Below are 16,460 nucleotides of genomic sequence, written 5' to 3'. Positions count from 1 at the left end.
TTTACCCCCTTCTCCCTCCCTTCCCACCCAGCCTCCCCAGTCCCTTTCTGTTAGTGCATTCTTGCCTTCTGTGAGTCTGCTGCTCTTTTTTCCTTCACTTTTTTTCTTTTTTCTTATATTCCACATATGAGTGAAATCATTTGATACTTGTCTTTTTTCAGCCTGGCTTATTTCACTGAGCATAATCCCCTCTAGCTCCACCCATCTCATTGCAAATGGTAGGATTCGTTTTCTTCTTATGGCTGAATCATATTCCATTGTGTGTATGTACCACATCTTATTTATCCATTCATGTACTGATGGACACTTAGGTTGCTTCCATTTCTTGGCTATTGTAAATAGTGCTGTGATAAATGTAGGGGTGCATATGGGTGCATATGTCTTTTTCAAACTGGGCTGCTGCATTCTTAGGGTAAAGTCCTAGGAGTGGAATTCCTGGATCAAATGGTATTTCTATTTTATTTTTTTGAGGAACCTCCATACTGCTTTCCACAATGGTTGAACTAATTTACATTCTCACCAGTAGTGTAGGAGGGTTCCCCTTTCTCCACATCCTGGCCAACATTAGTTGTTTGTCTTTCGGATGTTGGCCATCCTAAGTGGTGTGAGGTGATACCTCACTGTGGTTTTGATTTGCATTTCTCTGATGATTACCAACGTGCAGCATCTTTTCATGTGCCTGTTGGCCATCTGAATTTCTTCTTTGGAGAAGTGTCTGTTCAGATCCTGCACCCATTTTTTAAGTGGATTATTTTTGTTTTTTGAGGAGCATGAGCTCTTTATATATATTGGATGTCAACCCTTTATGGCATATGTCATTTATTAATACATTCTCCCACACTGCAGGATGTCTTTTTCTTCTATTGATGGTGTCCTTTGCTGTACAGCAACTTTTCAGCTTGATGTAGTTCCAGTTGTTTATTTTTTGCTTTTGTTTCCACCTTTTCATCTTACCAGATGAAAAAAGACCGGAATTACTGACTGACTTGTAGATGATCACACACCTATTTGATACAAGTCTGCAATCCTTTCAGCTTTGTTAGGCAGGAAAATAGGTATGAGTGGGGTGAAAGGAGAACAAGGTCAGTAAAGTCCACGTAGAAAGGACTCATTTAACCAGTTAAAACTAGAAATTCAGAAAAGACACAAAGTTAATCAGTTAATCAGTGAAAGCTCAAAAGGTGAAGAGCAACTTGGCCTTGAACGTTTGAAAACTGCCCAGATAAGAGTACCTGAGCACAGCCCATGTCTTCATTTGTCAACTAGATCACTGTAAGATTTACTCTAGCCTGCTAAAAGGCCCACCTATAAATAGCATAATAAAAACAGGGAGATCCCACCCCCGTAAAGCCAAAACTGCATTTTGAAAAAAACCCAGGAAGTTGAAGAAGAAATATTCTTAACATACTCTTTAGCAAACCACAAATAAGTCTGCCCACCTTGGAGGAAGGGCAGAGAGTCTCAGTCTTGATTGATAAGCTAATTTTGCAGAATTACCTAGAGGGCTGACTTATCAGAAACTTAACATCTCCTCAAAGATACTCGAGACCACTTAACAAGCCCACAACCTAGTAGCCCTTAGTCACATTCCTGAAAAATCCTGAAAAGGGGGGAACCCCCAACCTCTCAGGGCACTCCTCTCTCTGAGGTTGCCCACACTTTCTAAGTTTGTAACCTTTTAATCTTAAACTCTTTGTCTCCAACCTTTCAGGGCGCTCCTCTCTCTCTGAGGTCGCCTGCACTTCTTTCTCTGTAAATAACTTTAAATAAAACTTTTACTCTGCTTCACTACTGTGTCTCTGCTCTTCAATTCTTTGTTGCAGTGGGGACAAGAACCGAGAAAAATACACAATGCCTCTCCCCCCAACACCATGATAGCGGTGGTGCTTCCGCTTCACTGACTTATTCTTCCCATCACCTCCTTTTCTCTCAGTTCTAGCTCTCGCTGCCTTAGGTTGTCATAGAAAATGCCATGCCCACTGGAGAGTGATCACACAAACCTGGATGGTTGTAGGCTTGCTGATTTTTCTCAACTGAAGTCTCCTTACACCTCACCATTTGTCTATTTACAATTGCTCTGATATACAAAAAGAGCTTGGAGGTCATCACTTCCATTCTTACAAGGAAAAGCTGAACAAACTGACCCAAACAAGAAATGAGGTTGCAATGGAAGTTGCAAGTGAAATGACTACACTGAAATCTGAAGAGAAAGGCACATGCAGTCACAGCTGACATTTGCTCCCCTGGAACAGTATTCTCAGGAGCCAGAAACTGGAAATCCACCATATTCTCACAAAGATCCGAGAATGATCTAAGAGGCAGGAAGACAAATCACTGTAAAATACACCCAGACAGTTCTCCATGAGAAAGCCTACCCTCCTGGGAATAAACTTGGAATCAGAGCTGTATTCCACCTGGGAGAAGACATTTCTTATATTCCAGTGCCCCCTACACTTCTTTTCTCACCTAAGCTTGGTTTAAAAAGAAAAGCTAAATCCCTGGAGAAGCATTTTTGAAGGTCACGGACCAAAGAAAGAGACTCAGTAAAAAATTAAGATTCATTCATAAGATTACAGGACATTTCCCCTCCCTCACACCTTACCATGACACCAGTAGGGCTCCGGGATCAGTGGGTTACAGGTAACGAGTAGTAGGGCACAGACCGACTCTGAGGAGGAATACTTGGGGGAGCCCAATGTTAAGAGGAAGACAAAAACATGGACATAAGAGGATGCTAAAACTCTAGCATCTACAAGCTCCAATAAATACTGAACACAGCCCAACCCCTGGCCAGGTTAAAAACTCCAGTCCTCTTACTAAAGGCCTATCTACTCAGTTCCTATTATCTGATACAAAATGTCTTACAAGAAAATATTTCAAGGCATACCAAGAGGCAAAGAAAAAACATGGTCTGAAGAGGCAAAGCAACCATCAGAACATTCAGATATGACACAGCCTTGAGAATTATCACACAGAGAATCTAAAATAACTAGGACTAATATGTTAAGGGTTTTATCAGAGAGAGCAGTTGTCTAGAATCCTTGCTATTGGAAACCTCACTTTATCCATAGCAGTAGATAACAACCAAAAGAAAAATCTGAATGAAGTGTGGACATTAGCTCATTATACTATATCAATATTTGTTCATTAATGAAAATGAATATCCTATACTAATATGTTAATAAGAAGGAAACTGAGTGTAGGGTATAGAGGAACTTTCAGTACTATCTTTACAAATTTTCTATAAACTTAAAACTATTGTAAAATTAAAAATGTATAAAAAATTAAAAAAACTTATAATTACATAGCTGCAATATATACAACTGTACAATTATAGATTGTATTAAGGGATATTAAGGATAATAGCAAATGGGATGGAAGAATAATTTAAACAGGAAATGGTGGTTAGGGAAGGTTTCTCTGAGGAGGCTGAAAAATGAAGTAAAAGTGAGCATTACACCAAAAAGACAGCAGGTGAAAAACATTTTGGCTGGGAGAATATCATGTAGGTAACACTACCCTTAACCAATCCACCTACACCTACAATCATTTCAGATGCAGTAACAGAACCACCCCTCCTTCTTTTAAATGCAAGTTCCTCTACTAGTGCAAAGGAAGTATAACCCATCTGTTGCATTCCTACATACTGATGAACAAGGAGAAAGAGAAATCAGGAAAACAATTCCATTCACAGTTGCATCCAAAAGAATAAAATACCTAGGAATACACCTAAACAAGGAAGTGAAAGACCTATACAATGAAAACTACAAGACATTCATGAGTGAAATTAAAGAAGATAACAATAAATGGAAACACATCCCATGCTCATGGATAGGAAGGATTAATATTGTCAAAATGGCCATCCTGCCTAAAGCAATCTACAGATTCAATGGAATTCCTATCAAAATACCAACAGCATTCTTCAACAAACTACAACAAATACTTCTAAAATTCATATGGAACAACAAAAGACTCCAAATAGCCAAAGCAATCCTGAGAAAGTGAAATAAAGCGGAGGGGATTACACTCCCCCACTTCAAGCTCTACTACAAAGCCACAGTAATCAAGACAATTTGGTACTGGCACAAGAAGAAATCCACAGACCAATGAAATACACTAGAGATCCCAGAGATAAATCGAAGCATATATCCTCAATTAATATACAATAAAGAAGCCATGGATATACAATGGGGAAATGACAGGCTCTTCAACAACTGCTATTGGCAGAACTGGACAGCTACATGCAAGAGAGTGAAACTGGATTACTGTTTAACCCCATAAACAAAAGTAAACTCAAAATGGATCAGAGACTTGAATGTAACTCATGAAACCATAAAATTCTCAGAATGAAACATAGGAAAAATCTCTTGAATATAAACATGAGCAACGTTTTCCTGAACGCATCTCCTCAGGCAAGGGAAACAAAAGCAAAAATGAACATTTGGGACTATATCATGCTAAAAAGCTTCTGTACAGCGAAGGAAGAATTCTCCTACAGTATGGGAGAATATATTTATAGATGTCATATGTGACAAGGGGTTAACACTCAAAATACATAAAGAACTCACATGCATCAACACCCAAAAAGCAAATAACCTGATTAAAAAATGGGCGGAGGATATGAACAGACAGTTCTCCAGAGAAATTCAGATGGCCAACAGGAACATGAAAAGATGCTCCACATCGCTAATTATCAGGGAAATGCAAATTAAAATCACAATGAGCTATCACCTCACACCAGTTAGGACCAACATAGAAAAGACAGGGAACAACAAATGCTGGTGAGGAGGTGGAGAAAGGGGAACCCTCCTACACTGCTGGTGGGAATGTAAACTAGTTCAGCCATTGTGGAAAGCACTATGGAGGTTCCTTAAAAAACTAAAAATAGAAATACCATTTCACCCAGGAATTCCACTCCTAGGAATTTACCCTAAGAAAATAGGATCCCAGTTTCAAAAAGACATAAGCACCCCTATGTTTATCGCAGAAATGTTTGCCATAGCCAAGATATGGAAGCAACCTAAGTGTCCATCAGTAGATGAATGGATAAAGAACATGTGGTACATATACACAATGGAGTATAATTCAGCCATAAGAAGAAAACAAATCGTACCATTTGCAACAACATGGATGGAGCTAAAGGGTATTATGCTCAGTGAAAGAAGTCAGGCAGAGAAAGACAAATACCAAATGATTTCCCTCATTTATGGAGTATAAAAACAAAGCAAAACTGAAGGAATAAAAGAGCATTAGACTCACAGACCCCAAGAAGGGACTAGCTTGTACCAAAGGGGAGGGGTGGAGAAGGGCTGGTGGGGAGGGAGGGAGAAGGGGTTTGGGGTGTATTATGATCAGTACACATGGTGTGTGTGGGGTCATACAGAAGAAAGTGTAGCATAGATGAGACAAATACTGACTCTCTGGAATCATACTACACTGATGGACAGTGACTGCAATGGGGTATGGGGGATGCCAGATCAAGGCTTGCCCAAAAACAATGCCTACAATGAAGAAAATAAGAAAAGCAGAAGAGAGATGCATGTGCAACCTGGCTTCGACAGCCCAGCCCAAGGAAGACAGGAGTCAAGGAGAGGAAACCAAATGGAAAGATCCTTGGACCACATCTTTCCTCACAAGGTACACTCAACAAGTTCATCCAATTACTGAACCAAGTTACAAAAAGAGCTCCTTAATCCCTTCCTGTGCTCCCAGAAAGGGGGCAAGTTCATTAAATACATCAATTGATACAATTTCAGAACAAACGAAAGTATTCACCCTAAAGGTTTCTCCTTCCTAAGGATATTAACAGCACATATAATTTAAAATGGGTAGGATATGTTATAAAATATATTATAAATAAGTACTAGTTTTTATATTAATGAACATCTTTAAGAAATGTTGAGATGATTTCCCTAACATAAGATCCTGGGGGGAAGTGAGGCAATCACACCTGTCGTGTAGGATTCCACCTTCATAGAGCACAGCCATTTAGGTGGTGTTTTAGCTCACCTACTACTCCCTCCATCCAATCCTGTCTTCTCGTTGGGAGTCTGACCTCCCTATTGGATACCTCGTACCTTTAAACTGTCTGCTTGTGAGATCATTCTCCCACCACCCTATCACCACCTATAGAATCTTGGGGTTTCCACGGAGTTGTTTGTAAATAGGCTTGGACCATAGCAAGTGACCAGTGACCAGTGATCTTCATACTGGACACATACGCTCTTCGGGTTCACCCACTCAGACATCTTCTAGCTTCTTCTCCTCATCTCTTGTATCGACTGAGTTGATGTTTCCTCTTCTTCTCTGACCATGTCAGGTAAGGAAAGAAACTTTTAAAAGATTTTCATTAGATTTTTTTTGCCCCTAGATTTTAGTAACATGTTTAAAATAGCATGAAATAATGGGAGAAAGTGTTGAACTAGAAATCTGGAGACCTAATTTCAGTTTTGACGTTGACATTTACTGGCTGTGTGACTTTCAACAAGTCACTGACTCTCCAAAAATTCTGGTTTTTCCTCATCTGCTCCATTAGGAGGGCAGATTGGTTCTCTCTGGTCCCTTTCTTTTCCAATATTGTGCCTTAAAGGGCACACACATAGAAAATGAAATCACAGGCATCTTGAAAGGGTTTCCACAGGAACAGAGAAAACAAGGTGGTGTAGAAAACTGGCAGTATATACTGAGATATATCATCTGTAGTGGCCTCCCTCCACTAATGTTTCAAATTTACTATGTTTTAGGTTAATGATGTTCAAAAAAGTAATATCCACACATTTTCAAGTGTTCTATCTAAACCAGGTGAAAAAGAGGAAGTAGAGAGAGAGGATACAGAGTACCTGGCTATTCAAAAGGAAGGAAGGGGATGATTGCTTTCATCAGCACAGGACAACAGGAACCGAGAGGGTGGAGAAAATACAGGAATGAAGGCAAGCATGGAGCAGCTCTCAAGAAACAGTAGTAGTTTGAGTTGAACGTTGAAGCATTCAAAGATTTTAAGTTAAAGCATAAACATAGAGTGAAATCTGCTCAGAGCAGGGCAGAACACAGCTGATTTAAGCAAATGCTTCCATTAGTAGACTCAGAAGGAGAGCAAGGCCAGATAGGGTATCACATCTCAGAAAAAAGGAGTTCATCAGACGTCACACATAAATGTTTGTTTCTTCCCATTGCCTCTCTGAACCACAGAGGGCACCTTACAGTTTTGAATATAAACATTTTACAAGTATGTTTTAGAAATCATGCTTCCTATGAACAAGAAACTAACCAAAGTGGTTATCCAGGACAGGGAAGGACACAGAATTTCCACTCTTTTATGTCATTCTGATTTTTAAACTAAGTAGATGTTTTGCCTATTATAAATAAAATTAAGTCTTGTAAAAAAATGTTATCTCCTAAACTGAATCAGGACTAACTGCTTTTCTGATAAGTGAGTTCCAAGTCAAGACTGCTTTTCATCTTTACTCATTTTCTCCCTAATACAGAGGGCACACTAATAAACAGGCATTATCTGCTTTTAGATATTAGCTATTCTAAGAAGGAGAAATCAAGTCCCACATCATTAATTCCACATTTATCTAATAAAATTTTGTGGAGTCCTTTGGGTTTTTCTATATTTAAAAAAAATAATTTAATTTGAGCCTGTTGGTTTCTCTGGGCTTTGAGGATGACACTTCCCTGGATGTTCAAGACAACTGTGATCTAGGTTTTAAGATAAATATTAAAACCTTCATGATACTTGTTAAGTGTTCTTTTCTCTTATCTGGCTGTATTAATTGGAATATATATATTCCAATCAGGCTTGATATCTGTTACTTGCTGGCTAATATTATTCAGACAGCTACTAAAGGGTGCAATAATGGAATTCCTTTATACTTAGTATCTTGCTCTCTGCTTTGTACCAGGTTTTACCAAAATAGTACCTACCTCTACTTGCACATTTATAGCATTTTGTTTCTGTTTATGCAAGTTTTTACAGCTATTGTCTTCTCTGTCTGAATGTACTGTCAAGGAATTCATTCAAAATCACCTTCTACTGTGGGTTGTTCTTTGGTTACTAGTGCTCACTAACATACACGAGGCAATATTCACTTTCATAGTATTGCACATATAATACAAAAACTTCATTTGTTAGTACACTTATGCTTTAATGCTTGCTCCATACATACCCCAGATTTCATTAGTATCTCTATATTTCTTTTTAGTTTTGTGATATATTTTTATGATAACTTTTCTCATTATCTTCCCAAAACTTGTATTTTCCTCTATATAAATCATATATATATATGTAACATATCATTATTATTCATGTATGAATCATTACTGTCATCATTGTTACTATTATAACCAATTTATAGATGAATAACCTGAAGCTCACAGGTAGAACAAATAATCTTTTTCTATCAAAAAGGACTTTTTGAGAAGCTCAGTCTCAGGTAGTCATTTTGAGGAAGGATCAGAAACCTGGCTTGAAGATGGTAAGAATGGACCCTTCAATTTACCAACTGGGCTAAGCCATACGTGAACTCTGGGTAAGAACATCTGAACTGCACAAGCTAAGTGAGACACTGAGGATTACAATGGGAGCAGCTGTGCTGTTTTCCAATGGAGAAAAAAAGCCCACATGAAAAGCTTCATCTCTCCTGGTTTATGGAACTGTAATGCTCAGAGCAGCATCCTGGCAAGGACATCAGGATACTTAGGGTCCTGTCACCTGGTAATGCCACTACCAGAAGGGGAGAACTTGAACAAGCCCATCTGACCTCTCTAAGCCTCAGTTTCTCACTTGTAAAACAAGAGTGTTACAAGTTCTCGAGGGACGTCCCAGCTCTAAAATGCTTCAATGTTAGGGAACAGCACAGGGCAAGACACTAATGCAGGCTCCCAGGGGAGAAGGGCAGGGAGAAGCTTGCTTCTAGCCTAGAGAACCATTAGGAACCCCTATCCCGGGCCTTCTGCACACCTGTCCGAGCTGGGGGCACAGGCACTGAGCACCGAAGTATACCAGACTGTTCCGGCACTGAGAGCCATCAGAAACGGAGTGGTTGTTGCTATCTCTAGTGAGTTGGCCTTAGAGTCTTCCTGATAGCAGCAGCCTTAAGGTCATGTGAATCCTCTGACAGGGAATTTTCAGCCTCACAGGTTTTTTTCCCTACATAAAATTTCTAAAATCCATTTTTACTGGGAACTCCAAATTCTCTGCAGCTCTCTCTTCCCGGGGTGAGCCATGTGGCTTCTTCCTTAACAGGAAGTATCTACAATTTGTCCAGAGTCTCTCCTCCCACTGCCAGTTTCACATGGCTGCTGCCATCAGCCTCTGGCACCTCTTTCCAGCCACTCATGGGTAGTGCCTACCTTTACCAACATTATAGCACAGCTGTATTGTGTGGAGTTGCTGGCCACAGCCACATCTCCACTTCAGCTGCTTCCTACCCATGTGGTTTTGAGGGGGACATGACAGGAAGCACTGAAAAGAAGTCCTCTTCCCTTGGAGACTTCACTGCGACTATGACTGACCAGAACACAGCCATGTCTATGGCAGCCCAATATGATAAGACTTCAGATGCCAGTAACATGGTCCCTCTGTGTTGTTCACTTTCTGCCAGCCTTGTTCAGGGAGCACCACCTCACATTCCAAATCACGGACACAGCCTGTCACTTCTTTACCAGCAAGGGAGCCAGGTGTATTCTTATCATCAAGGCACACTGGGGTCTCTGCTATCTGGAGAAGTGGGCCCCTGCCTGCAATCTAATCACTCTGTGTCATATACAGGAAGAAGGGCCTCTGCCCCTCAACCAGGAATGGTGATGGTGCTAAAGGAGATTCAACCCACAGATACCCTGCCACCAGTCTCCACATCTGGAATGGCCTCCTCCGCATCTGCTCCACCCATCACACAACCACATTCTCAAGGTGAGTGCAAATAGCAAGTAGGGAGAGGAAGAAGGTCAGCATTCAAAAGAAAGGTCACGTCTGCAGCTGGAAAGGAGTCAGTCCACAGATAGCTAGAGTTTAAGTCCTCAGACTTTACTCAGTGGTCTTCATTTTCAGCCCTAATAGAGGTGGGAAGGCAGGCATTGTAATGGCTGTCTTTGTCACATGCACATAAAACCCAAGCGTGTACCAAGGGACATGATGCTGTTCACGGCCCTAGCTGATCAGTCCCCCTATATTCTCCCACACCGTAAGGCACTCCATTTTCCTGATCCATTCCTGATTTTTGGAAGGCATTTCACTTATTGTGCTCATAGCAGTTTAACTTTCCCTCACTTCCTTAATGGACACCAGGATTTAAGAACTTGTGTTCTGGGATCTTGTCCAAAGCAAGCAGGCTAGGAATCTGTCCTTGCTTACACATTTCATCAGGAAGAGCTCCCTCCATTCTCTCTCGTAGTCTATGGGGTGAGCTGTTCTTAACTTCTCAGGAAAGTGGAGAGGATTAAAGACTCCATATAAGACTGATAGGTTTTGTGAAACATTTCATATTTTAAAAATCATTTCTACATTTTATTTGACTTACAAAAACCCTATGAAGTACAATGGAAAGCAGGCAACAGTGACATCCAGTGATGCCCAGTAAGCACTGGAACAGTTGCCTCCTCTATCTCCTTGCACATGCTGCCCATGATTCCCAAGAACTAGGAGAAAAGTGCTGTCCATGGTGAACAGTGCATGATTGCTGTGTTGTTTCTACAAGCACCTCACTTACCAAAGAGTGACTTTTTCCTTGTTCCTTTGTAGTGATGGAGACTTCCCTGGGGATGGAGACTTCCCTGGGTTTGCAGCCTTCTAGTCAGACATTTTGTCTGCCACAAACTCCAGAATTCGCCAAGACATGCAGCAGCAAATGTATCCAGGCACTTGAGAGTAACCCACCACTTGAGGCTGGGGGCATTTCAGTAACAACTTCAATTCAGAGTTCCAGTAATCTCTTGGCACTGCCTCCACATAAAAATACGGAACGAACAGAGAGTAACAATTTGGAGCATATTAAAACCAAGCTTTCAAAGCTTCTGGATGCCTCCTAGATCACAAAAGAAAACCAAGATGATGCACTCCTCCCTTTACAAATCCCTGATATTCACCAGATCCTTGAATGCTTTGACCCCCTTGGCCAAGAGAATCAGCCTGGTCCTGAAAACACTCATCTGGAAAAGAACAGCCTGAGCCTTGAGGACCAAGGGACACTTGGACATGAAACTGAATCGAGTGGCAGTTCTGCAAACCTTGCTGCCCTGGTGGGGGACAGTCACCTTCCTCAGCTCTGCAGTGGCCTCAAAGACCTTGATCAGCCCAAAGGTCCCGAGGTGATCAAAGCCAAATGTACCAGAGCCATCGAGTTAAACCACGTGCGGGAAAGGTCACGTACGAAAAAGGGGTCCTTTGATCAAGTCAGGAAGAACAAACATAAGGTCTCTGAGCCTCTCAGTGGTGCTCCAAAGGCCAAAATCCAGCCAAAGGACGTGGATGGTCTGTTAGGGGGAGACGTGAGTATTTTCAGTGTTGCGGATGGTGACAAGGCTGCTGTGACCACGTCCAAGCATTCTAACCAGAAATCTCCAAAAGCTGCATTGAGCAGGATGAGCAAAACCAGGAGTCTAGAACAGGAAAAGACCAAAAGAACCAGAAAAAGCAATTCCAAGGAAGCTGCAGAGAGTAAGCAGTCCGGGAGTAAGGTCATGGCGGAAGAAAAGCCAACCATTCCCATGACAAAGTGTAAGAAAAATCAACCTGAGCTCAGCCAAGAGAACTTCAAGGAATCTCGAAGCAGCCTAGGAATGCACATGTTGGAGCCTGTGCAGTGTTTTCATACACCGGGAAGAAGACTGACAGGAAACCTGTATTCTCTTCTTCCTGCAACTGGGGAAATTATAGGATCTCCAAATGCCCCAAGCCAACCCCAGCCACCAAACCATGGCTGAATACTCCACGTGAGGTTAAAGGTCCTGAGAAAACTCACGTCAAAGCCCAGAAACCAGAGGGCAGTGACGCAAAAGAGTGTCCATTTCCATCCCAGGATGAATGACCACATCCTGGCAAGTTTAAGTTGAGGCTTTCGCTTTTTCTGGCTGAGGAGAGGACTCCAATTTGTTGATCTCCTTGGAGGCCACAGTCTCTGGCTTCACACCAGCCAGCTTTGGCTTCCTGTACCCAGCCTGGTACTACTGACACTGCTCAACCTACTGCAGTCGGTGCATCCTGGCGAGCTCCTGCATCTTGGAAATGACCTGCCTGCCAATCTCATCCAGTCTAGGCCAACTCAGCCCAACCAGGCCTGAGCAACTCTACCCAGACTAGCATCCCCCATCCACTGCTTCTAGACCGGTACCCAGAAAACATCATCTTGCACCTCTATCCAGCAGGAGCACATTCCCACTGCTGTGCCCCAGCACTAGTCTCCACGAAAGCCTCAAAGCCTGCTTCCACCCCAGGAATTCTGCTTCCAACAACGTCCATGGAGGAAACCCAGTATTCCTGAGAGCCAGTACTGTCTGAGCCCATCACAGAAGAGCAGACGCCAGAGCACGAGTCTATGCAGAGGCAGGCTCAACAAGAATGAGAAAATGATGCCAAATACACCACTTTGGGAAAAGTACAGCTTTTTATTGAGAGGGAAAAGGAAATGGAAATTTCTGACTGCTACTGCTCTGCAATATAAGAGCTGACAGGATTGTTGGTGCCACTTTGGATACCAGCTGTAGAAAGATAGTTAAGTTTCCACACATAGATATGTTTCCACAAGTACAGAGACAGACATGTTTCCAGATGTAGATAAAGTTTCCAGACATACATAGATAGATATGTTTCCACACATAGATATAAGTTTCTACACATAGACAGATATGTTTCCACACGAACATAGATAGATATGTTTCCAGATGTAGATAGATAGGTATAAGTTTCTCTATTTATTCTGATAGATTTTAAAACAATAAATGTAATAGAATTAATAGATGAGTAATAAAGAAGCCTTTTGAGTTTTGAGATGCTTTTAACTGTGGTTTTACTCTGGTGGGAGTGGGAATGAAAGGCTGTATGAGAAAGAATGAACTGGAAGGTGGATGGAAAGATCACGGAAAAGGGATAAGAAATGGGGAGACAAGAAGGGACTCAGCCCAGGGTCAGGAAGGCCAAAGGGGGAGAGATGTTACAGGCTTATAAACAGGAGCCAGCATGTGGGAAATGGCAGAGGTAAGAAGCATGTCAGGGATAAAGGTCAGGGTTGACCTCTGAATAGTTGAAGATGGAAGGAGATGTGTCTAGGTTGACCAGGAGAAATGTTAAGAGTCTCTCATGAGGGATGACATTGTGCCTCATGGCCACCAGCTAAGTAGTCTAGAAAACAAGGCATACAGGACACAACTTCAAAACTTTGGGCTCCTAACCCATGTATGATTATGGCTGGGGGAGGTGAGTACAAAGCAGAGGGGACTCTGCTGGATGAATGGCAGGGGCTCAGAGCTGTCCTGGGGCAGCTGGTAACAGGGGCTGAGCCCACTGCACTGCTGCAGCAGGAAGCCCACCCAGAGCAGGGCCTTGGATTCAAATCACCATTTTACTCAACACCCGTGCACTGGGTGCAGGAGCGCAGTACCCCAACACGCAAGGCCTGTAGCACCATGCTACTTCACCAGTGAGGTTCAGCAGTGGACTGAGGTCACAGTCAATGGGGAGGGACAAGGCCTCAATGTGAGGCCTATATGCCTCTCAAGTCCTCAGTATTTCAGGCGCCCTTAGGCAGCCAACCTGGCTTTCAGAGCACGGCACCCAGAGCTTCATGGTGGACCAGATCAAACCTGGGGATGGGCCAAAATGTTAACTTGACAGGACTGGTCCTCCTCCATCAACCCTGGCGCATGCAGCCTGCTCTAAACATCCCTAACAACCTAAGCTCACAAGAAAAATCCCCCTGGAAGCATCTGTTTCTTCCAGGTGCAAGCCATGGGAGTGTGTGCGTGCTGCGTGGCCCTGCCAACACCTGGAGGCCGAAGGCTCAGAATGGGCCAGAGGCGCTCCTTAGACGGCCCCTTGGGGCAGCCACAGAGAGGGCATGGGACCATGCATGAAAGGGAATGGAGTGGGGGGATGGTGAACGGCAATCAGACAAGCACTTGGGAAAATTGGTAATTTACATTTTAAAACTTATTCCTATTGAGATATGATTCACGTACCATAAAATTCACCTTTAGAAACTGTAAAATCAGTGGCATTTAGTACATTCACAAGTTTGTGCAACCGTCATCATTATCTAAGCCATGGCGTTTTCATCATTCCCCAAGGAACCCGCCTTACACAGCACCAGGCGCTCCTCATTCCCTCCTCTGCACACCCTGGCAGCCTCTACTATGTTTTCTCTCTCTATGGATTTGCTTGTCCGGAAATTTCATATATATGAAATGACATGGTATGTGACTTCTCAGTCTGGCTTCTTTCATTTCGCTGAATGTTATCAAAACTCATCCACGTTGTACCACGTAAGTATTTCATTCCTTCTTATGACTGTATAATACCCTATTGTGTGGCTCTATGACTTTGGTGAGGATGTGCGGAAAAGTGTTCCCTTTCGGTGCACTGTTAGAATGTAAAGCGGTTCTGCTACTTTCTAAAATAGTATGGACCTTCAGTAAAAAATAAAAAAATGGAACTACCACATGATCCAGCAATTCCATTTTCACTTATCCAAAGTGAAATCACAATCGCAAAATATCTGCTCTGTTCACTGCAGCATTGTTTACAATAGCCAGGACATAAAAACAATCTTAAGTGTCCACTGATGGATGAATGGATAAAGAAAATGTTGTATATATATATACACACAATAGGATATTATTCAGTTACCAAAAAATGAAAATTCTGCCATTTGTAACAACATGGACGTACCCTAGGTGAAATAAGTCAAATTCTGTATTATATCATTTACATTTGGAATAAAAAACAAAACAAAACAGGGAGAATTCATACATATAGAGAACAGATTGGTGAATACCAGACAACACAGGCTGAGGCGTAGGGGGTAGGCACAATGGGTGAAGGTCAAAAGTTACAAACTTGCACTTACCAGACGCATAAGTCCTGGGATGTAATATATAGCATGGTGAATATAGTTAACAATGTGGCATTTGTATATTTAAATGCTGAGAGGATATTAAAAGTTCTCATCCTAAGAAGACTCCTAACTGTACATAGTGGTGGATGTTAACTAAACTTACTGCTGTAATCATTTCACAATGTGTAATACATATATCAAATCATTATGCCGTACACCTAAAACGAACACGATGCGATTATTCAATATATCTCAATTATAAAACTATAATTTTAGAATAATCTGGCAGCACTTAAAAACTTACAATGACAGGCGCACGATCTGGGCGGTGGGCGTGGGAGGTGCCGGGGGCGCCCCGGAGCGTTGCCAGGAGGCAGCGAGAGGCAGGCGCGCTGGGCACGGGGTGCCGTTGGCGGCCGCTCGCCGCAGGACCGCCCCGCTGGCTGTGCCCTCGCCGCTGGGCGCAGGCCTTCAAGGATCTGCAGCGGCGGGGGTGGCGGCGGCTGCGGGCGGGGGGCGAGGCAGGCCGCTGCTTCCTGAGGAGGGAGGCGCGGGCGTCTGAGCGAGGCCGGACGGGAGGCCTTCCCTCTCGCGCCCCCTGAGCCCGTGCCGCGCCCGCCTCACTCGTCCCGGCGGCTCCAGCCGCCCGCTCCCTCTACCTCTCTGGCCCGGAGGTTCCCCGAGGTCGCCCCAGAGGCGGGCCCAGACGTTGGGGCCTCAGGGGCCAAAGCTTCGGGGTCGCGAGCGCCGGAGGGTGCGTGCGCACGCACGTGATCAGAGGGGGAGGTGACGCAGCCGCGCAGGCGCCGTTGGAGAATGACCCCGGGGTCACTGCGGCGCGATGCCTGAGGCCGGAGGCCAGGGAAGCCGGCGGATCAATTGCGGGAGCGCGTGGCAGCTCCGCAGGGACCAGCGGGATCGCCGCCGGGAGCTCAAGCTGCTGCTCTCGCCTCTTCTAGTTTTACTAGATTGTATGTTTCTAGGTATTTATCCATGTATTCTTGGTTGCCAACATATTATTGTTCAAATAGTCTCATAATCCTTTGGTATCCAGTGGTATCAGTTGTAACATCTCTTTATTTCAGTTTTTATTTCCCTTCTCTCTTTTTTTGGTGAGTCTAGCTGAAGGCTTGTCAATTTTATCTTTTCACAGAACCAGCCCTTGGTTTCATTCATCTTCTCTATTGACTTTTTAGTGTATTTCATTTATTTCTGCTCTAATCTTTCTTATTTCCTTACTTCTGACTTTGGACTGTTTATTCTTTTCCTAGTTCCTTGAGGTTTAAAGTTAGGTTTTTATTTGATGTATCAAGGACTACCCTTTTGCTGCATCCATAAATTTGGTGTTATGCTTTCATTTTTGTCTCAAAATAGTTTTTTATTTATTTCTTGATTTCTCCTTTGACCATTGGT

At 42.9% G+C, this 16,460-nt stretch overlaps 1 pseudogene; it reads left to right on the top strand.

Moving 5' to 3' along the window:
• The first annotated feature begins 9,177 nt into the window (after positions 1 to 9,177).
• On the top strand, positions 9,178 to 15,344 carry LOC108388849 (uncharacterized protein C2orf78-like; annotated as a pseudogene).
• The last annotated feature ends 1,116 nt before the right edge of the window (positions 15,345 to 16,460 follow it).

Source organism: Manis javanica, chromosome 13 (assembly GCF_040802235.1).
Source record: "Manis javanica isolate MJ-LG chromosome 13, MJ_LKY, whole genome shotgun sequence".
Classification (NCBI taxonomy): Eukaryota; Metazoa; Chordata; class Mammalia; order Pholidota; family Manidae; genus Manis; species Manis javanica.
This window is presented reverse-complemented; position numbering and strand designations above follow the sequence as displayed.